This window comes from Pezoporus flaviventris, unplaced genomic scaffold, assembly GCF_033815535.1.
Source record: "Pezoporus flaviventris isolate CSIRO_AGI_PZ_B2104156 unplaced genomic scaffold, CSIRO_AGI_Pfla_v1 ptg000015l, whole genome shotgun sequence".
NCBI lineage: Eukaryota > Metazoa > Chordata > Aves > Psittaciformes > Psittacidae > Pezoporus > Pezoporus flaviventris.
Window position 1 is genome coordinate 10,035,422 of NW_026892563.1, and position 23,166 is coordinate 10,058,587.

Sequence of the window (23,166 nt, forward strand, 5' to 3'; positions counted from 1 at the left end):
AAGAATGCTTTACAATTCTGTAAAATCCCAAGGATGAGAGTTAAAGCAAACATACTTAAAAGCAAAGAGGAAAAATAAGCGAAGAGATCAAAGGAAGGCTGAAATGTGCATAAACACCATCTCCAGGAGTGGTGCTTTAGCTGGCATACCACGTACCGCAGAGCTTTCAATAAAAGCCTGAGATCTGGCTGTGTGGCTGCTAACAGATTAAGAAATGCAAAAACGTGTTTTCAAACATGGATAATTTGACCTTTAGTTGAAATTCAGCAAAAGAGGAAAACTGTGAACCTGGCCCTGCAGTTCATGGGCTGGAAATAGGATAATCGTCCTGCTTGACGAATTTCCCACTGCTAGGGGTCTATTTGCTTTTCTCCTCGTGACAGAGGGACACCTCCTCAGGTGTCCCAAACCCTCTGCATGTGGCTGTACAACTGCAGGGGGTTGTTACCTCCTTGCTGGAGTTCTACACGTCACAGGAAGGAAGCATTTAAACCTCTACCCACTGTAGGGGCAGCTTTTTGAATGGTTAACAGTATAGGTGCTGGGTTGCCAGTGTTACATGAGGGAGGGCTGGGACTCACAGGGAACTTCACAGGAGTTTCCCAGGAAGGCTGTGTGTGCTACCGACATGTTCTTGAGTTTTATTCATTAGCTGCATTTTTGATCAACCTGGGTTTAACCAGATTAACAGTGACTTCAAATCCAGCGAGAAACAAGTGGAGAAAGAACAGCAACAAAAAGGAAACAATGCCCTTTATTACATATTGATAACAGACAAAGCTTTGCCACTCACCTAAAAGTAAGTGAAGCTGATGTGTTGTTAGCAGTGGTGTTACAAACGGTGAAGTGCTTCAGGCCTGGGACAAAGCCTATTGCGGAAGCTGGCAACGTAATGAAGCACAGCAGTGTGACAGCCAACTTCCCTGCTCCCACAGTACCTTCTGGCAAGTAAAGGCCAGGGTGGGTTACGTGCCCTGGATGAGAGGGCTGGAGCTCAGAACAAGTGGCTTTTATTCCCGCTTCTCTGTTTAATGTGCTTTTTATTCCTGGACCATGTCAACAAACTTCTTTCTTCACTTTCCAATCAACAGGCTTTACTGCATGGAGTGTTGCGATACTTAAAGTAGCCTGACAAAGTGGCTGAAATATGTTACCTATGTGTAAAGTGCTAATTTTTTTCAAGCATAATAAAAGTGGCTGGGGAAACTGGGTACCTGAAGCATTGGGAAATGATGACAAAGTTAATGATGACCATATGGAGAGCCAAATAGAAGCAAACCCCTCTTTATTACCATTGGGAGTGCAGATATGATGATTCTGGGAGCAGGGCTATGGGTGTTTCCAGAGATTCTCATTAGAAGTAAATGCTTTTATGGTGAAGCAAAATTTCAGGCCAAAGCAAAGAAAAGCCCCCAAAGTAAATTTCCATGCCTCTGCTGAATACAAAGAAGGCTGAAGTGTGCCCATGTGCAGAAGAAGCAAAAACCTGAGTAATATTTAGGTCAGGCTTTATGTCCACTGAAGCCAGAGGTTATTCCCAGGGATTACAGAGCTAACAGCACAGATCCTGATGTAAAATTGAACTTTAGCTTTTACTCATTTTTTTGGCACCTGTTCTAGGTACTGGCCATTTCCTAACATCATAATTATACACAATAGTATTTTGCCTTGGAATAGAATAGAATAGAAATCTGGAGATCATTTCCACTAAATATCATTTTCCACTAAATATTTATCCTGAGAATTTTCAGTTATTAATGTGCATTTAATCCCCTTCCAATGTCATTGAACATGAAAATGTAAATGCCTAAATAACTAATTATATCCTTGGAATCTGGTTCTTGTTTCCCCCTTGTTTTCCCATTATTTTAGGGACATTTTCCCCAAAGCAGAATTCTGTTATTTTGGCATTCCCTGCCAGCCCTATCAACCCTTCCAGATGTATCTGCAAGCGAAGGAGTTCTGGCCCTTGGATGTGCACTGACCAACAGCCTATCTCCAAAACATATTTCTCCTGCGAATGAGTCACTGGATAGCGAGTTCAGCTGTGTTTATTTTCCTGCCCTGCATGATAAGGGATGACGCGTACTGCAGATCTTGAAGCTTCTAATGTAATTTAAACCTGCTTGTAACAAAGAACAGAGAATAATATCAAACTTCATTTCAGTGCACTAAAGGGAGAAGGTGCCATCTGTTCTTTATATTGCTGTTAATGAATATGCGGAGAAGACGGACCCACTCGCCACCCAAGCGGTGGGGCAGCTGGTGAAGCAGGAGCAGCAGGAAGAGACATCCCCAAAGGGACTTCCTTTCAGCGTGGCAACTACCAGTGCATCAGGTACAGACACACCCCCAGGAAGGGGACCCTGAGCTAGGATCTGCGAGCGCCTCAAGCTCAGGAACAGCTTTAAACTGGGAAGGTGTATGGGGATCCCATTTATGTAGCCAGAGTCTCCCATCAGGAACCAAAATGCCACAAGCATGGAGAGCATCTGGAGCAGCCTCAGCTCCTCCAAGCACTATGCACAAGCACTATGCACAAGCAATTGGTGCCAGAAAAATTGCTCCTTGCATTCTTAGTCATTTGTATTTAACTCAGATTAGCTGTGAAAATGCATGGCAGAAGCTTCGTCATGGTGTGTGTTATGTCAACAGGAAACAAAGGAGGTGTACCTATGACTTGTTGCATGTGGAGGCAAGGGAGGAAAGGCTGGCAAGTCATCTCAAGCTGCAGGAATACCTTTATGGTTTTAGGAGTAAAGTCTGTGGTAAGATCATGTTATAAGGAGGGTTTGGATCGAGGCCTTCTGGGAGAGATTAAAGGTAGGCACAGAATTAATGCATGGCAAAGAATGAAAGCTTGTCAAGAAAGAGAGGTAAATTATGGAAGGAGGAGGACAGTGTCTTGACAGAAGGAACAAAGTGAAAAATCAAGATACTGCAGGTGAAGGCTTTACCCAAGTGGTCATGCGAAGTTCAAAGTCAGACTCTAGCAAAAAATGGCCTGTAAAGAGGCATGACCTGTGACAGCCAGCATAAACTAACCCCCAGGAGGTAAGTGTGCAAAATACCATAACTGCATTGCTGTGCAGCAGAATTTGCAAGAATCAGTGAACTATGCATAGCCTGGACAGAGAGGAAGATGCTTCTACCTCAAGTAAATCCTGCAGAGAAACAAAGCCAGTGCAGGCTGTCAGGACTGAGCCAGCCACCTGAAGGAAGAGGAGCATCCGTGGATCCCCACGGGTAGTGGGTAAAAGATCCAATTTCTAGCAAGTGCAGATGGAAATGCTGTTTGAGTTACTGTCATGCCTCTGGTCCCACCAAAAGGATGCATCTGTGCTGAGCCAGAGCAATGAAGGAGGGGTCAGAGGGATGTCCTCCAGGAGACATAGATCTTCTGAATCCAAGGAAGAGGTCGAACAACTCATACAGTGGGGCTTTGCAGGGCCTCTTGGTACACAGTGCTGACCATCAGGGGTTCAGAACATGAAGCACAGTCCTTGGTTCTGGATGTTTTCTGAACCATAGAGTATAACCATTTTCCCTCTGCGTATCAAACCTTGGGCTCTGGCTTCAGGAAGATCATCCCACAGGATGACTGTGCAGTGTGTTCATTCTGTAATTGTACCTCCGAATGAAATGGAAGAGGGCCAATGGTCTCTGAGCAGACCACTGTTGTTCCTCATAGACCTGTACTTTCACAGGGTGTCTTCATGGCAGCAGCCTCTGCCTCCCAGGCAGCTACATTGTTCTCACTGGTCTGGTGCAAGCAGTTTCCAATGATCAGAACATAAGGACAGTTTTCTCCTCAATACCGGCTTTTTTCTTTTCCAGACTGTTTACTAAAAAGCTTGCTTTAAATATATGTGTCCCTCCTTAATTTATTGATCCATGGGAGAAAACTGCGTTGTGTCTGAAACAGTAAGGCAATCTAAGGTGGGGGATGATCAAATAAATTATAACGAGAGTGTCAGAGGCATTCCAGATCCCGCACCCTCTTCAGATGTCAGTACACCACAAGAACCAAGCAGAAGCAGGAAGTGAGTGTTGAAAGCCCATGTGATGCTCTTGAAGGAGGAATCAGAGGGATTTCCTCCAGGGAACAAAGATCATCTGAATCCAAGGAAGCACCTGCAGCAGCTCTTCCCTGTCCTGCTGGACACAGGTAGGACTTCTAATCACAACAGTGCTCCCAGCCTTCCTGGTGACTAACACCAGTGGACTCAGTGGCACATGTTGGGTATTTAATAGGCTTTTCCCAGCTACCCTTGGTCATCACTGCATGTTGGTTGACAATGAAAAGCTGATGGTCTCTGGACAGTGGAGGACCAATGCAGCAAGGAACCAGGTCATCATTGGTAAGGTAGGCCTGGATTTGAGTATGCAAACTGGGGGAGCACAGGTGAGAATTCAGGTGAGGGTCCCATACCTCTGTGCAGCACATGCTTCACCTTGAGGTATATCTGCATGCAAAAGGGAAGGGATTTCCACTGGTACTTTGGTACACATGGAAAACCGCAGCTTTCTTCCCAGCTCCCCTGTTGCCAAGGGCATGGTCTTCATGTGTTGTCAGGGCCACATCCCTCATTTTCTTGAAGCTTTGCCCATAGACTGCTCTGTAGCACATTACAGACCTCCAAGCTGCACTATTTGATGTTGAGCACTACAAATCTCAAAAACTAGCTCCAGAAAGAATGCATACATCCATAGCTGGGCATCCTTGTGTCCTGAGAGAGAGAAGCACACTGCTCAGAGCTTTGACTTTGTGCCCAGGGGAGTACAGGGGTTGCTCCCAGAGGGAAGACCCTCTGGCTAAGGTTCGATGGAGGCCCCTCACAAAGACCCTAGAGCTACTCTTGGGGGAGGAAAAGTGCTAACAGGAGGCTGGCAGGCTGGGGACAAGGCTTTGTTAAGGATTTCCCATAGAGCTGTTCACAGAGGCTGTGCTGGGACCCTGCTGGTACATTGCAGGTAGAGAAGAGGATCTTTCCACCCTGGCTTGCTCCAGTAGCGTGGCCCCATACATCCCAGCTCTGCATGTGCCCATGCAGGCCCAAGGGCTCCCAGGCACCAGCTGCCTCAACTTCCACAGAGGATCGGGATACCTTCCTGGTGTTCAGCCCTTCTGAGCCCTCTGGGTGGAAATGTCTGCAGTGAAGTCCCTCCATAAATCTCCATCTCTCTGCCTTTGCCTTGCATTGACAATCCAGCAGTTACTCAATATTTATAATCCACTGAGGCCTAGAAGTGTTACACAGTCTATCAAAATATGTGTATTATTTTATATCAAATCTAATGCTGAATCCACTCATATGCTGTAAGTAATGTCAGCTCTTTCACCTTCATCTTCCTGGCATTGTGTGCTGATGGTGAGGAAAAACGCTGGGGTTTAGTTTATATGGTTAAAACCTTTGTGGCATAGGGCTGATTTGCAGGATGCCTCACGGGATGCTTTTTAAAACAAGAATTAGTCCTTCTCAAGTTTTCCTGTTGTTGATCAGGATCGAAAACGTATGTGGGAACAGCATGTACAGAGCCCACAGCACTGGCGGTGACTGGAACCCATCTCAATCACTCACTTCTGACGATCCATACCTAAGGTACCATGTTTTTCCAAACACAGAGGAAGACGTGGTCTCTGCTTTCTGCTCCTCAGGCACCCCGAAGCATCACATTGTGATTAGGACACTCAGAATCACAGGATGGGAGCTAAATGCTAAGATTGTCTATGGAATTGCTAATGAGGACCTGAAGATGACATGGTGAATGATAGCAGATCAGTAATTGCTTTTCCCCTATAGTGGCTGAGCAATTAGAAATGGAAGAAGAAAATCAGGGTGAAATCTGAGACCTGTGCTGTTTAGAGTACCTGCTTCTGTTTATTTTTAACCCTTTCTTTTATCCTGCTAATCCCTTCTGTGATGTTTTCTCTCCCTCAGTCTGTGCAGTGCTGCATTATGTTTGCAATGCCCTGTCATTCACATCATGTCTGCAAGCTGCCTTCTTCAGACATGAGCCTATTTAGACAAGTTGTCAGGCTGAATGGGAAAAATCTTAAATCAATGTATTTCAGCATGCAATCATAGATAAGCTAATTTACCTGCTGCCCGGTTCAGCCTGACAGTTTAAATTGAGGTCTTTCAGGCATGGTGACTCTGAAAGCCTCCTGATTAACAGAGCCATTTTTATTAGTAGGGTGACAATGCGATTGTTTTATGGTAATTGTTATCATTTGGACCTGTGTATATGCAAATGAGGGAGATTAAAGTAAAGAAAATATAAAGATGATGAATATGCAGCACACAGGCAAGGTGGCAGAGGGATAGAAATGTCTGCCATATTGAAGTTCCCTGATGTGGCCAGGGAAGAGCTGGCTGCCTCTCCAGGAGCAGGAGATCCCCAGTCCATGGTGGCAGCCAGCAAGAAAACCACCTGCAGGTATGAAACTGCACCTGCTCTCGGTCCCATGTTCCTGCTTTCCTGTGCCCTGCCAGCGATCAAGGTGGCTGCCTCTCTGACAAAGGGCTTTGGGGATGGAAAGCACATAAACGGGCAAAAAGGCTGAAACAGTAGCACAGTCACATCAGCACAAGTGAGACTTCTAGAGATGGACCCACTAATCCTAAAGGTACAACCTTTTTGGGGTGGATTTAAATGTATTTCAGCTGTTCTTTTGCTGGCTTTCCTGCTCATTACTTCCTGTCACATTTATTTTTCTTGCTTTGGTGTTTGATTTGTTTTATAAAGTGAAGTTTGGATTGAATACATTGCCTATCCAGGCATGGAGCTTTCTAGTCCTCATTGACAGGAAACCACACAGCAAGAGTACCCCACTGGTAAATCTAAACCCTCACCTTTGAAGCACTACTTCTATAAATAAAAGATACTCCAGTCTCTATCCCTTCAGCTCTGCTGCCCCTGAAATCAAAAGCAGAACCCCAGTGGCAAGGTCTGGGCCCTCAGTGTCACGGCTTTCTCACTGAAACCACCAGGAGGTCAGGAGTGCACAGATGCTCACTGAGCCTGGATCTGCCCACTAGGAGCTGGACTGAGATCAGCAACTCACTTTAGATAAAGCACCAAGCATGAGATCATACCCCTTTCTTTCCTTTTTTACATTACATTACAGAGGCTTACAGGAAGGGGAGCAGGACAGCAAATTTTGTCTCTATTATAAACATGTCAGGCTTTTTCTGCTCTGTAATATATTTTAGTGTCCGCCTGGGAGAGCAGGTCTGGCAGCTCCCTGCAGCTACAGCTGCACAGCCCAAGCCACTGCAGCCTCTCTTTTGCACCACCTGCTATAAATGAGGAGGCCAGTGTAGCCCCTCCGTTCTTCTTAACGTGCCATGATCCTCAGCTATTTATGCGTGCCTTGCAAGCCTCAGCTACTCATTCTCACTGCATCCCTGAGCTGCCAGTAGCTGCTGTTTGCCTGCTCCATCTCTTTCAGAAGAGCTGCTGGAGTCCAGACTGACTGCCTTGCCCAAGACCCTGAAGAATGGTGATGGCAGCAAGAAATGGGGCATAGTAAGGGTCATGCCTGAAATTGTTATGCACCTGCAGATGGGATTGCATTGTTTTTGCAAGGAATCACAAGTGATATCACAAATTTGCTGGCATTTGTGCCTAAGCAGGTGGGCCATGCAGTGATGTATCAAAGATGCTATCCTCCACCAAGTATTGAACGTCTGCTCAGGAATCTGGTCCTGTCCTGGAGGTCAGGAGGGATCACAGGGAGCGTGCACTGTGCTGGTCTTGGCTGGGGTAGAGTTAATTCTCTTCACAGAAGCTGCTATGAGGCCATGTTTTGGATTTGTGCTGGAAACAGCATTGATAACACAGGGATGCTTTCATTATTGTTGAGCAGTGCTTACACAGAGCCAAATCCTTTTCTGCTCCTCACACCACCCCACCAGCGAGCAGGCTGAGGGTACACAAGGAGTTGGGAGGGGGCACAGCTGGGACAGCTGACCCCAACTGACCAAGAGATACCCCATACCATATGGCATCATGCTCAGCATATAAAGGGTGAGAAGAAAAAAGGAAGGGGGCGAGTTTAAAGTGATGACATCTGTCTTCGCAAGTAGCTGTTACACATGATAGAGCCCTGCTTCCCTGGAGATGGCTGAACACCTACCTGCCTGCCCATGGGAAGTAGTGAATGAATTCCTGTTTTTCTTGTGTGTGGCTTTTGCTTTACCTGTTCAAGTGGCTTTATCTCAACCCATGAGTTTTCTCACTTTTACTCTTCCAACTGTTTTCCCATCCCCACTCTGGGGGAGTGAATAAGCAGCTCCATGGGACTGAGTGGCCCACCGTTAAACCATGATGTGCACACATTCCTTAGAAGTTTAATTACTTCAGGTGCCAAAGATAGGAGACAGTACTTACATAGCAGAGGTTTGTCATGAGTGGGAAAAGCTGAACAGACTGAAGACACATTTCTCTCTCCTTTTCTGTCCTGTTTCTTTCTTCTTTTCCTCTGTTTCCAAAGTATATTTACATTTCTTTTTCCTTATGAGCCTCTGTTGTTCTGTGCTACTGCCATTTCATTCACCATAACAGAGCACTTGTTTGGTTTGGCATTTTGTTCAGCTACTGTGCGCATCATAGACTCAACTATGGATCCAATCAAGGTCTCTTACCACTCCCCTCCCTCACACTCCAGCTGGCAGTACAGAGATTGAAAAACTCAAAGGGTCTCCACCAAGCAGAAAGGATGATAAAAGTGGTTTGTCATTGGGGCTTACCTCTGGTTCTCTTACATTTACCATGATATAGAACCTTCCTTGCAGTCTCCTACCCCATGTCAGCTGAAATGTAGTGACTTGCTGCAGTCCCAGTGAAGCAGTGACTCCCTTGCTGCACCATGCACTGAAGGATTGCTTCACTGCCTCCTACCACCTCAGGCAATTTGCTCCTGTGTGCTAGGCAGTACCATCTGTGGGAAAAACCTATCCCAAACCTCTCACTGCTCACACAGTTGTTCCATTTGATGTCTCTCCTCTAAATTCATCTGCCAAATCGCATCTTCATTCTGCAGTTTCACCACTTCTACTGCTTTCAGCAGTGTTTCCCTGAGAACCTGACACGATAAAGCCACAGACATATTCCAAAGTGCTCTTCTCTTTGAGGAGCATTGGCCAAGCATCTTGCATAAGGTACTTTCATTCATGAAGTGTGTATACCTGAAGACATGTTTCCAAGGTGTCCCTTCCCCACATCAGTGGCAAGCATCAGTGATGGCAGTCCTGTTCAACTCCATCCCAGCAAGGGGCTGACAGCAGCTCACAGTCCAGAAAGACTGAGCTTTTAAAAGCTGAAAGGCACATTGCTGGAACGAAGTCCTACCATTTCAGCTGGAAAATCTGTTCAGCTGGAGCTGGGTTGCAGAAAAGGCTGGCTATTTCATTTTACATGAGACACCAGCAAGTAATCTGATGATTTTCTATGACTAATACAATAGGTCATATTTGACTGGTTGGTGGAGAGATGAAAGGTTTCATATTCTATTACCAAACCCCTGAGCCATCCGGTTCCTGATGACTTCTTTCAAAACAAAGGGAATAAAACTTCTCAATTGTGCAATGCATTCTGACATCCTCTCTTAGATAGAAGATGCCCATTGCTTCATATCAGCAAATGAGATCAATGCCTGCACCAATTACAACTTCCATGCACCCCTTTCAGGTATTTCTGATCATGCACTTAATGGCAAATATATCCTCCTTCTTGCTCAATCTGGTATTGCCCATCACCGAGAGCCAGAGGGTGGCAAAATAGAGGTCAGTGTCTATTGCCACATTGAGTGTTTGTTTCCAGCAGGACAGTGGGGCAGGATGGCATGAACAGCGCAGAGCAAACCTGGCTGGAGTGTGGAGCTTGGGAAGGTGCTGGGGTCTGTACCACCCATCTCAGCTGCGGTGACATCAGTAGGCTGTGCTGGAGTGAGCACTCACTGAGGGACATGTCCATGTCCTCCTCCCTGTCCCCTGGGTGGCAGCTGCTAGCCAGGCTCTGCTGAGGAGCCGGGCACTTCTGAGTGACCCATGTGAGCTGGAGACTTGGGTGAGGAATGAGAGCCTTTCCTATTTCACATCCTTTTTCTCTGCTTATGCTTTAACACCAGGAGCATGCGTGGTGTCTCCTTTGCTCACAGGCTGGGCCTGACACAGCTTGGCACATTTTGGGGAGAATTCCTCAGAACTGCTCGAATGCCCACAGATGCTCACCTGCTCAAGGAGGGGTGACATATTATAGCCTGAATCCTAATCTGGGTGAAATGCAAAGTGCAGACAGAAACCCCCAAGGAAACTAGGTGTTTTAAAGGGGAAGCTGCTGCCTTTGTTTCCCAAGCCAAAGCCCTTAGAACAGTCCTGAGATGCCACCACAACCTGGATATATCAGCCATGCTGCTGCCTTTTGTATCACTGAACCTGAGCACAGCTTCTACAGCCATAGAGGCTCTCAGCAGCCCAGGCAAAAGCCTGTGGTCACTGACGCTCATGCCACTCTCACCAAGCAGGTGAAATTATCTGAGCTGGTTTGCTTAAGTGACAGCTCAGTGTCAGTGATGTTTATTGGTTGTGGTTGCAGTGCAAACCTGCCCCAGGGACAGAATTTTATCCTTCAGCACTTCCACCACTGTGATGTGGGGTTTGCGTGTTGTCTAACAAAGGCCCTGAGCCCCCTCCACATGCTGCAGCCTCTGTTCCAGCTGGTCCTGGGCCACAGAAAGATGTGTGCAGAGGTGCCAATGTGTTTTGACTTTGGCCTGCTTGTCTTTATAATTTGAGTTCAAGTCATACACAGACCAAAGGACATAAAATGGACATGTTTATTATACCCTATTTACACTTAACCTAGTTTAACCAAGCATATCATAACATTGTGAGGTGCTATCTGGGTTTACTGGGATGCTACCTGGGATTATTATGTGCACAAATTCATGGGACCTGATAAAATCCACCCACAGGTCCTGAAGGAGCTGGCAAATGAAGTTGCTAAGCCACTGGCCATCATATTTGAAAAATGATGGAAGTCAGGTGAAGTTCACAATGACTAGAAAAAGGGAATATATATATATATATATATATATATATATATTCCTGAAATATATATTTTCCTGAAGGAGAAAATGGAAGACCCAGGGAACTACAGCCCAGTCAGTCTCACCTCTGTGCCTGGCAAAATCTTGGAGCAGATTCTCCTGGAAGGCATGCTAAGGCACATGAAAAACAACAAGGTGCTTGGTGACAGCCAGCATGGCTTCACTAAGGGGAAATCCTGCCTGACCAATTTGGTGGCCTTCTATGATGGGGCTATGGAACTGATGGACAGGGGTAGAGCAGTTGATGTCATCTACCTGGACTTGTGTAAAGCATTTGACACTGTCCCACACGACATCCTTGTCTCTAAATTGGAGAGACATCAATTCGATGGATGGACCACTCGGTGGGTAAAGAACTGGCTGGACGGCCGCACACAAAGAGTTGTGGTCAATGGCTCAATGTCCAGCTGGAGACCAGTAACAAGTGGTGTCCCTCAGGGATGGGTGCTGGGACTGGTCCTGTTCAACATCTTTGTCGGTGACATGGACAGTGGGATTGAGTGCGCCCTCAGCAAGTTTGCCAATGACACCGAGCTGTGTGGTTCGGTTGATACGCTGGAGGGAAGGAATGCCATCCAGAGGGACCTTGACACGCTTGTGAGGGGGGCTGATGCCAACCTCATGAAGTTTAACCATGCCAAGTGCAAGGTCCTACACCTGGGTCGGAGCAATCCCAGGCACAGCTACAGGTTGGGCAGAGAAGAGATTCAGAGCAGCCCTGTGGAGAAGGATGAGATGTTGGTCGATCCGAAGGATCATGCTGGTCGATGAGAAAATGAACATGAGCCAGCTTCAGTGTGCACTCACAGCCCAGAAAGCCAACCGTATCCTGGGCTGCATCAAAAGGACCGTGACCAGCAGGTCGAAGGAGGTGATCCTGCCCCTTTACTCTGCTCTCGTGAGACCTCACCTGGAGTATTGTGTGCAGTTCTGGTGTCCTCAACATAAAAAGGACATGGAACTGTTGGAACAAGTCCAGAGGAGGGCCATGAGGATGATCAGAGGACTGGAGCACCTCCCATATGAAGACAGGCTGAGAAAGTTGGGGCTGTTCAGCCTGGAGAAGAGAAGGCTGCGTGGAGACCTCATAGCAGCCTTCCAGTATCTGAAGGGGGCCTATAGGGATGCTGGAGATGGACTCTTCATTAGGGACTGTAGTGACAGGACAAGGGGTAACGGGTTTAAACTTAAACAGGGTAAGCTCAGGCTAGATATAAAGAAGAAGTTCTTTACTGTGAGGGTGTGAGGCACTGGAAGAAGTTGCCCAAGGACATTGTGAATGCTCCATCCCTGGCAGTGCTCAAGGCCAGGTTGAACAGAGCCTTGGGCAACATGGTCTAGTGTGAGGTGTCCCTGCCCATTGCATGGGGTTGGAACTAGATGATCTTAAGGTCCTTTCCAACCCTAACCATTCTATGATCCTATGATTACATATCCAATAAGTACAGTATATTATCAGCATATTATAGCACTAATATCTATAATTATATATGTTTATAGATACCCCATCACAGACCAGAAAGGCTCTTGGTTACGTTTGAGATACGCTCCTTGTTGCATCACATTCACAAATCATATGGTACTTCTAATTATGTACATTTATAGACGTGTGCTATATTTATTGCACACTATAGTATTTGCATCATCAGTCCAGGGTCATCCTGTTGATAGGCCAGCTGATGTTTATTTGCTTAATGTCTTTTGAGTCTTTAAACATCTGTCTATTAAGTGGTGGGTGCCGTACAATGGATTCATCCAGCAGTTAGACCTGACTTATATAAGTGATTAAGCCAGTGAAATCCTGGTTTCCCTACAAGCCACTGGCCAAGCATCCGGCTGTTTCAAAGGAGTCAGAGTCTCACCACCTATGGCTGGTGCTACAAATCTGCTCTATCCGGCTTATTTAGGAAGAGCTCTCTTTGGTGGATTGAGGGTCACTGCAGATGTGCTCTCATCTCTCAAGTGAAAGGCTGGACAAGAGGCAGTAGCACCACTTAAAATCTGGGCTGCCAGCTGCATTTCCTCTGTATTGCTTCCTCAAGTGTAAGGTTTCCTGGGTCTGCAAATAGCATTGGTCTGCTGTGCTCCTTTGGTCCTTTCCCTAATGTCTATTGAATCACTACTCTCTTTGTACTACATAATTTAGTTCTGGTTGAGTACAGAGTATTTTATTTATTTATGTAGTCAAATTTTTTAAATGTATCTCTAGGCATCTCAGCAGTACACCGGGTGCCAACCACATAAATTAAATATAACAGCATAAACTTAGACAAAGGACCATCCATAAATAACTCCTCCTCAACTCACACCCTTACAATAGCCTTAGCTTGGAACAGCGAAATAGATGGGCTTTACAGCCTATTGGGAAGGTTAATAAATCTGGGCACTGATGGACCAAAGGAGAAAATGAGTTTCTAAATTGAGGCACCTCCTCTCCATCCCCTTCATAGAGATGCCTTGCCTTGAACTCTTCACCTATCTGGATCCTCGGTAGGAGATCAGATCCTGCTGGCCGATTTAGGGCTAGAAACACAGACTATCAGGGACATCTCTGCTACTGTGCTGCAAGCTAGCTGAGCACAATCTGATCACATGGATATCTTATTTTTAAATAACTTTTGTCCACAGCTTCAAAAGTGATTTAATTTAGCACTATATTCAGTTACCCATTCTAAACCATATTAGAGATAGCTGGGTAGTCAGAAGATGTCTATTCACCCTTTTCTAAATATCAGGCACTTTTTATACATGTCAGACTGAGCACCAAAATCACTGGTTGGTTTTGAAAAGGTAAGTCTGTGTGTGTGAGTATACAGGGGAAAGCATCCTCTTTAGAAGTAATTTGCTGAAAACCAGTTTTACTATTTTGTTCCTGCCCATGGCAATTTATGAAACACAAATGAGATATTGTACCAGTAGCAATGCTGAAATAAATCACTTCAAAAACAGAACTGAAATTTTATTTCATTACTAAAGTAAATATAAAAATGCTTTAGCACAGTTTCAAATTAGATTAGGGTTTGGTCAAACTTGTTATAAATCCAATGATTGTAAAGCAAATGGCTGGAGATGAACTCTCAGTAGAGCTCTGTTGCAAACACAGCTAATGTGATGCTGTGCGGTGCACAGCAATAAACAGAGAGAAGCAAGAGGTGGATCTTGTGCCTGCAGTACAGGAATCAATGGCAGTGACACAGCATACTATGTCTGGCTCTGCTATACAGTTCCTAAAAGGGTGCTGAGAAAATAGGGAAGCGGATGGAGCAAACCTCCAAAACTGACTCACAGCCTGGAGAAAATGCATTCCTAGGGAGTGGATGTTGAGTTCAAACCAGGGTCCTACAACCCACCTACAAATGAGGATGGGAGACCATCAAAGAGGTCACACCACAGGAGAGAAATGCCCGCAGAAAGTGGAGTCCTCTGCACTGGCAAAGGAAGACCAGTGAGACACACTGTGGTTGCTCTGCCTCTGACTCTGTGCTTGGGGTATCTCCTCTGCTAGTCCTATACCTGCATCCACCCAGGGATCACCAGAATCTCATTGTACAGATGTGCTTGTGCAGAATGATATTCTGATACCATGGGCTCTTTCTCAGAGGCAAAAGCAGGTAACACCAACCAGCTGCTGGGAACAGATGCTCACATCAGAAACATGGTGTAACCCACAGCAAGAAATTCACAACTGGCTTGGGTAGAAGCCTGGTCATCTGGAGGGACTTTGGGAGAGGCCTGACAAAATGCTATTGCCTGTAATGTTCGACCTGAGTGCTTCTGCCCTGATGCAAAGTGATGGGATCAGTGAGCTGGGGTGCTCCCACCAGCCTACACACCCGTCTCTTCTTGCTCTCATCTTGCAGACCTGCTTCAGCAACAGGAGGAGTAACCATATCACTGCCAAAGCTAGCAGCAACTGGGATGGCTGGGTGCCCTGCAGCCTTCTTCCCTCAGGAGAAAGCTCCATGTGACCAGTTAGCAATCAGCTTCAGCTAGCTTCTGATTTCCCACAGGGTCTGGTTGCCTTCTCCTTCACCTCCACAGGGTTTTGGTGGGACTCCTGCTGGAAAAGCCCGTAGGATAATGCTTGCTTCGCCCTAAAGCCTTAGAACGCAAATGTCAAACTCCCATCTGATTTCTGAGAAGGCAGGACTTGATCTCCCCCGAGAGTCACAAACCTCCATTTAGCAACACACTTTCCCTCCTCAGCAGGAACATTTTCAAGCTGGTAGCGAGGAAGGTGTCTTGTTATTATTAACCCACTTGAGAGTTGATTCAGAAACATGAAAGTTATTGGAAAGATGCTCATTGATATGTAAAACCCTGCATCATAATGACCAATAAATAAGATCCATTGCTGAAGAGGAAAAATTGAAACTACAGTTGCAAATAATTTCATAGTAGGGGAGATGCCATAATCTGTGCAACATCCCAGAACTGACAACATGTTTTCTATATGCTGTGCTATACCCTCCCCTCACAGCACCTGCTCTAATGTAAATGAGCATTATGCATGTTCATCAGCTGAACAATAAGCTCCGTGGAATGAATGATTCATTACAAAATGGTTTCTTTTGGAAGAGAAAGAAGGTTTTGTCTAGTTTTTAGAAGTACCACAGGAAAACTCCATTTATTTATGACTGCTTTTGTTTGATAGTAGTTTCTTTGTTCCTCTCTGCTCTTGCTTTTCTAGTGCCAGTTAGCAGCAACATTTGGCAATGGCAGCCAGGGAAAGAAAGGAGAGGCAGAACCATTGTCAAGAAGGAAAAAGAAATGTGTGCCTAACAAAATAGAATTTAAGCAACATGTTTAAGCAAGCTAACCAAAGACACAGACATTTGAGGTTTGTCTTCAAATGTGTTTACATTTTCTAGTTATTCAAGCCTGTAGTTTCCACTGCAGATCTGATTTCTTTCTTCGGGTTGTCCTGAACAAATTACTTCTGGTCATGAGAAGTCCATCCTGAACACCTAGTTGGTGTTTTGCTTCACAGCTATGGTCTAGAGGGGGATGCTGTTTGATAGATACAAGCAGATACGTATCTGTGGAGGCTTTACTGAATGTACTGAGCGATCACCAATAGCCATTATACACTGATACCAGTCTACAAGCTGCTTTTAGCCCATCACCTGCTCTTAAATCAATGAGCTGTCCTGGGAGGTTATCCTGTGACAGCTGTCATAAGGACTGGTACCCAGCACCTCCTGTGACTGCTCTTGCTGAGTTGTGGGACCTAACATAGCGTAGGCCTTCCCTGCAGCTACAAACAAGTGGGGTGTTTTGTAAGCGATCAGAAAGCCAGGCTTGCTGGCTGAAGTTGTTTGGGAAACAGGGGATATCTCTGAGCCCCATGGTTCATTAGCAATTTCTGTACACCAGAAACGCCAGGTATTTGGAAAGTTTGTGCACAAAGTGAATTTCAGATGAGCTTCCATCCATTTCCAACATACAGTGCATGTTCTGCATATGGTCTCTGAGTAGAGCTCTAATAATGTGAGAGCTTCTTGCATTAAAATACTATCTACCTGCCTTTAGTAAGCTGTTTGTCCCGTAAGCCCTTATAGGCATTCAAACAGGCAAGTTCTTTCTTCCTCGGGATTAATTTCAGCATTTAAATGCACTGCTCAAGAAAGACACAGCCAGGCCTGAGGATTTTAAAATACAGATTAACATGTTTCCATGTTTGGAGGTATTTTTATTTTACAAGAAATTCATGGGCAGGAGGGGAGAATTATCTCAAGGGGGTACAGGAGGACATATCTGCCCACTGATAAAATAAAAGGAAGGTGCTAGGCATAAAAAGAAAGACTTGTGCTCCCTCTTCAAGGTTGCCCTTAATAAGTTTGCAAAACAGATTCACTAGTGAAATGAGCAATGGGAAGTTGTATGTACAAAGTAAGAACGAGAACAGACACACAGAGTGAATCAGGAGCATGCTAGAGTCTGAAAATTTGCTGTTCACCTTATAATTCAAGGCACAAGAGGCATAAACACAACGTGATGCAAAAAATCGATGTGGGTAAACAGTAAAGGATACTTTGGGGGAGATTGGAGAGGAAAGGTGTAATTGCTGCTGAGGAATGTTTTGAAATAACTGAGATAAGAGGCATTAGGACAATGGTATATGGGACTGGCTCACAGTGATTCAAATCAGAGGCCAACCCTAGCTCTTGCGACAGATTAAAGAATGGCTTAAGCAGGCTCCTGGCTGGGATGGCTGAGATAAACCCAGCCCTGCCTGATCTCCAGAGGACAGAGCTGAGGTACCAATTTACCCTTTCCTGGGTTTCTCTGCTTTCACAGCCCTGCCAGGACCCCTTGCAATTAACTGTGACATTTCCTGTGGTGTTGCAGAGAATGCAGTGGTGGGTCTGGTCCACCACACTCATTTTTATGCCTGACCAATCCCACTGGCTTCAGTGTGGCATTGAGCACACAACCAGGCATCCCTAGTGCAGGCTGTTGGGTGCTGCACTTGCCTTACACCAAAAAGACATTTAAATAATGTCCAAAATCATGGTCTGACCTTTCCTGGCTGTATGATATTAGGATTGGGTTAGGGATGGGGCCCATCTGAGAGGCCATCTTCACCACCACCAGTGGCAGCTTGGGGCTGGACTCAGCAGCATCCTCAAAGGTTGAATCTGTTCTCAGCCCAACCTGCTGGATAGGAAGAGCCACATTTTTCCCTCTGCTGGGGAGCAGGGATGAAGCTCAGCAGGTGTACAATGAGGGCTGGCGGGGGCCATGAGATGGCATGGCCAGCAGAGCTGCGAGCTAAGGCTGGGATCAGCCAGGTGCTTATGCTGCTTGTTGGGGGTGTTTGGAGCTATGGTTCCACTAGAGCCTGTGGTTCCACTAGATCCTAAAGTGGAAGTGGCTCCCAAACAGGGAGAAAGAGATATGTCTGCTCCTAGTGCAACTCTTCAGGAAAAAACAGGTATTGGTGAGCTTAAAAGATGCATGGTAAAGGAGAGAAAGGACATGAGGTGGGCTGGCAGGAAATGAAAAGCACTGACATGTAAATCCACACATTTTATAAGCCACACAGTAGTAAATACCATGAGAGTTAGAACAGGTCACCGTGGATGATTATGGAAGCACAGGAAATAATCAAGGATAAGAGGGAGACATATGTGGAGTGTAAAATGTCACTCTGGAAGATGGAGGGACATGTTACAGGGTAGAAGGGACCAAGAAGTAACCTACATACAGACACACTAGAAAACATAAGAAAGAAAAACAAAGAATGAAAGAAATATTGCACAGGAGGTTAAGGTAAACAAGAAACTCTTGAGATATGCAAGGGAAAAGCTCTCAGGAGAAGACAGCAAATTTACTTGCAAGACATAGTAAGGATAATTTATTGATGTGAATTGGCCACCTGTAAATGGAAAAAAAAAATGTAATTAACTGTTTTCCTTAATATTCCCAAAGGAAAGCAGCAGGAAAGAGGGCAGGGGATACCCTGCACTAATTTACATTGTAGGAGGACAAAAAACACTGGGAGAAAACAAGGGGAGCATGTCCTGACTGTCAGAGTGCTGAAGAAGTGATGAATCCTGGTAGGGAGCATGGTGCCAGTGAAGTGAAGGAAGCCAGGCCCCCCTGAAAGCAGGGCAATGGGAGGTGGGTGCACAGGGGTGGGATGGGATCAGTGTGGGGGTACCTCTGCTGTGGGCACCATGGGAACGGGACCATGAGAGCTTCTACGCCTACCTCATCCACTTCCCTTCCAGACCAGTCTGCTCAATGCCTTCTTGGAGCTTACAGAGGTGCCTGCTCATGAGAGGCCCAGCAAAAGTTAGGGATGTTTCCAAAGTGCAAATTTGCCTTCAGGAATGCAACATGAACCATTTTATGATAAAGCAGAGGGGATGGAGTTATACTGGAAAAGTTACAGTTGGACTGCAATCTGTGAAGCTTGCCAGTTCTTATGAGTAGGAATCTGCCTCTCAGATGTGCTTTGCTCCAGCAGCAGGGCTCAGGCACTCAGTGAAACTAGACATTAAATAACTCTCTGATTTGATACTGCAGTACAAGGCTTCAGCAGCATCTGCAGTGTTCCCAGGATGGGGTCCCATTCTAAGTACGATCTTCATTCACATTGCCACCCCAGATGTGCATGGAGGGCTTCATTCACGTTGCCACACCAGATGGGAGAGCAGCTGCAGCTCTGCCAAACAGTGGGAAAGCTTTGAGACATCCACCAGGACCAGGGGCAGGCCAGGATGGGAACAGGAAGGGTACTCCTCAAAAGGGTCCAGGCAGCTGCTGGAAGGATGCTGAGGACAAGGGAAGGCAGATGAAATGCTGGAATATAACCCTGTTGTACACAAGTTTCAGAATTAATGGGATCCAACATTACATAGCTTTTCTGACCAATTTAATGAGCCAGTTTATCAGGCTCACCTAACCTTCCCCTCAAACCTGTTCTATCAGCCTGTCAGTGTCTGGGCACTTTTTTTAGCCTCCCCTTTTATGTCTGTGTAAGCTCCAAGGGCAGATACTGTATCCGGTAAAAGGACTGTTCAGGAGACTGATAAATAACCTGTGCCAAAGAGAGACAGCAGCATTCCTCATTTGGTTTTGGAGGACAACTCCCAGCTGCATCTCTGTGTTGGTGCCCGAAGTGCAAAAAGAAAACTGTCACTCATCTCTGCTCTGGATTTGGATCCTCACTCCACAGGGAGTGCTGGGAACTGGCCAAGGGCCATGTCCTAAAGTTGCCTTTCCCTTCCCTAAGGATCCCTATTGGCAGCAACACCAGCTGCATGCAGCTCTGATGGGTACTGGCAGCAGCATGTCTATTACAAAAATAGTATACTAAGTTGCTGGGGTAGAAAACAGCTGTACTGAAATGAAAGACTGCAGCACCTATTGATGTTTATTCTCTAGGTCAGCTCCTAAGGTTTCCCTCTTGTTTCATGCAGCTAAATATATGGGTCCAGCTGCTTCCGTAAACTTCGGTGGTAAGAGGCAATCTGCAGCAAAAGCCCTACTCCTGTGTGCTGCTTCTACCTGCCAGGCTCCCTGCTTACAGACAAGCCCTGCTCTTACATGTGCATTTTCTCCCCAGAGGCCTATTTCCTCAGCAGTCTCCCAGGATTCATAAACTTTATACAGGCACCAGTTTTCATCTCATGCCTTAAAGATTGATGGTGTCAGAGTTGCGCTTTGGAAATGCTTGGTAGAGCCTTCTGCTTCTCAGACAGGAAGCTTTCAAATATACGGGAGCCTAAAGACCATCCTGGCACTTGAGGGGACCATCACCTCACATAGATAGAACTCACATTCCTCCTCACAAACAGAAGGCTCCCTCCAGGCCTTCATCACTTCACCTTGATCTTTGTGAGAAAGCTTTTCTGGATGCAGCCTAAGACATTAACACAGGGCAGCTATGCATAAGCCACCCAGTAACTGATACTTTCATTTTGAAACAAAAATACTTATTTTTTTGTGTGGTTGAACTAGGGAAGGAGGTGAACAGCATACAGAGAAGGCAGCTATACCGCTGTAGCAGTGTCCACATGGAAGTCATCTCTGTTCCTGTGCTAAGGTGCTAAAACTTCCCTGTGCATATAATGCTAGGGTATTTGGTTGTTCAGGGTGGAGCTTGAGTTCCACAGGGCACAGGGAAGGAAAAATATTGAGGCATCACCCTTGTCCCCACTGAAATAAATCTAATCAGCAGGACAGTGAGATGATGAGATTTCCCATGGGAGCCTTCCAATACCTGGGGTCACGTGTGCTTTGCTCACAGGTCCAGCTCACCAGGTCCAGCTAACCAGGGATCATCAAAAGGCAAATTCCAGCTTGGGTGGTACCAGATGGGAATTTTGGTCAGTGTCTGAGGCACATCTTTCTCCCACACTGCCCTGGGACACCCTGCATGTCTATGGCTGTCCCAAGTTTTCACATGGCAACCATGCTGGGCCCCCTCTTGCTCTTGCCACAAGGATGCTGTGGAGCACCTGGCTGCCCAGAGCCAGTGCATCCCTCTTCTGCTGCTGTCCTGGTCCATGCATCCTGAGGAGCTCAGTAAAGTTGGCTTGGTAGGAACAGCATAGGTATTCTGCTTTCTAGGCTCACCTCCTGCATGTCTGCACCGCACAGTTCATCCACTTGACCCAACAGGGGAACACTGGTGTCCCCATATATCTCAGCACCTTGTGCCCTTTCAGACACCTGAGGATATCTGAAGCAGGCAGATTCAGCAGAGGACCTGCTGAAAATTCCCACCCTCCCAGAATGGCAGCTGGGAATGAAGCAGGATACCCTAGAGAATCTCGAATGACACTGGACACCTATATTTAGGTACCCGAATCCCACCCAGTGAGTCAGCAAAGCCTTTCCCAGCCATCCACTCCTTAGTGATAGGGTGGGGCAAGAGGGATGAAGCAGGCCAGAATTTCCCTGCATTTCACTGCCAAGCATACCCTCAAGGTAGCAGTCATGGGAAATTCATGAGGAGTATAAGAGATAGGGAGACTGTTTCAACAAGTCTGTTTTAAAGCATCCTTTCAACAGAGCTGAATCGTTGCCTGGAAATACTACAGGCTTGTTTGGGGATGCTGCCATTCTCAAATGGGTTCTTCAAAAGAAAGAAAAATTACAGGCCCTTTTAAATCTTTGTTTGCTTCTTGTTAGTCTATGTTGGATGTCACTTCTAAGTATAGTTCATTTTTAATTGTGCATGGAGTTATGAAGGCTGCCTGGGGGTTTTGTCGAAAAAGGATGGTAAACAATGGGTCTGTCATCTCCAGTGTTATGATACACAGGCTATGTGAGTGAGGAGCACATGAATTCAGAATGAAAGCTGACTTTCCTTGGTGTAGGTTGTCTTTCTGGCTTCTGGATGCTTTGAGCACACTGCAGTGGGGTTTTCTGTTGTTGTTTTCTTGCTTTGTGAAGCAAGAGATAAGTGACTGAGCCCCAGGGCATCGTCAGGGAGCCAGTGGGCTGCTTTAACCACAGTTACCCAGAAGAGTGGGGCTTGCTGCAGCTTTCAGGTCTCCAGTACCTGAACACTGTGTCAGCAGTTTAACCTGTGTGCTCCCTGACTCCTGCAGGGTGGGAAAAACCTCTCATGGGGGTAGCCTAATCTAGGGTGTTTGGGTTTTGCACCTGAAATTCTCTGAAGCCTGTCCTTTCCTAGCTCCACAAAGAATGAGCACAACTTTTGTTTCACCCTTGAGCAAAAGAGAGAAGGCACCAGTGACTTGCGTTTTATTAAAGCCAGGCCAATTGCTTGGGGCCTTCTTGTGACAGGAATTATCAATCTTAAATATATATAGTGGAACAGGCTGGTTTTGCCTAAGGCCTGAAGGATGAGAGAGGCCTTGCACTGCTATGTGCCTTGTATAAACACTCATTCTTTGGTGCCTGTGTGTCTGGGGAAGGCCAAGCTTTCTGGCCTAACTGCTGCCCCTGCACCAGAGACATTTCTCCCGGCAGTGCTGAGGTGCAGTGCACATTGTGCACACACAAAAAGCGGCATATGACCTTAAATACATTGTTATGCTGATTAGAAGGAGGAGCTTGGGAGCTGTCACTGTTTGTTTCATCAGTTACCGGGGTATTTCTGTGCTCCTCTCACTCAGGCTGGCAGCCTTCAGAAGCTTGCACCTATTCTGTGAGCTCCCTGAGCATCCCTGGGATCCAAGGCATCTACCGGTGTCACATGGGATTCTCTGGTACCCAGCACAGGCTTCTCTATTACCCTCCAGTGATAAAGTCTGCAGGAGGTGGGCTGTGATTCAGCGATGCTCTTTTGACTCTGAGCCTTGGATCAAAGTTATGTGGTACCCAGAGCCTGGCAGTGGTGTGTCCTGCAAAGCCCTGATTCACTCTGCCAATCCAGCATCTCTGGGATCTGTTTGAAGGCTGTGGGCTGCCAGGTGTCCTGCCAGTTCAGGCATTTTCTGTCCTCCCACAGCCCTCAAAAAGGCAGCATAAAAGCAGAAATTTATATTTTGCTCTTGGCTACTTCATCAGAAATATCCACACCTGCTGCCAGGCAAATTGCTAGTGGAGGGGGATGCTGCAGTCAC

The 23,166-nt window shown here is 46.2% G+C and overlaps 1 long non-coding RNA gene across 1 annotated transcript in view; it reads left to right on the forward strand.

Moving 5' to 3' along the window:
* Nucleotides 1–3,254: 3,254 nt before the first annotated feature.
* LOC133269289 (uncharacterized) overlaps nt 3,255–23,166 on the forward strand; it is a 52,898-nt gene continuing 32,986 nt past the window's right edge. Inside the window, exon 1 of the long non-coding RNA XR_009743400.1 lies at nt 3,255–4,168. This is a non-coding gene — a long non-coding RNA (uncharacterized LOC133269289). The remainder of the gene's footprint in view (nt 4,169–23,166) is intronic.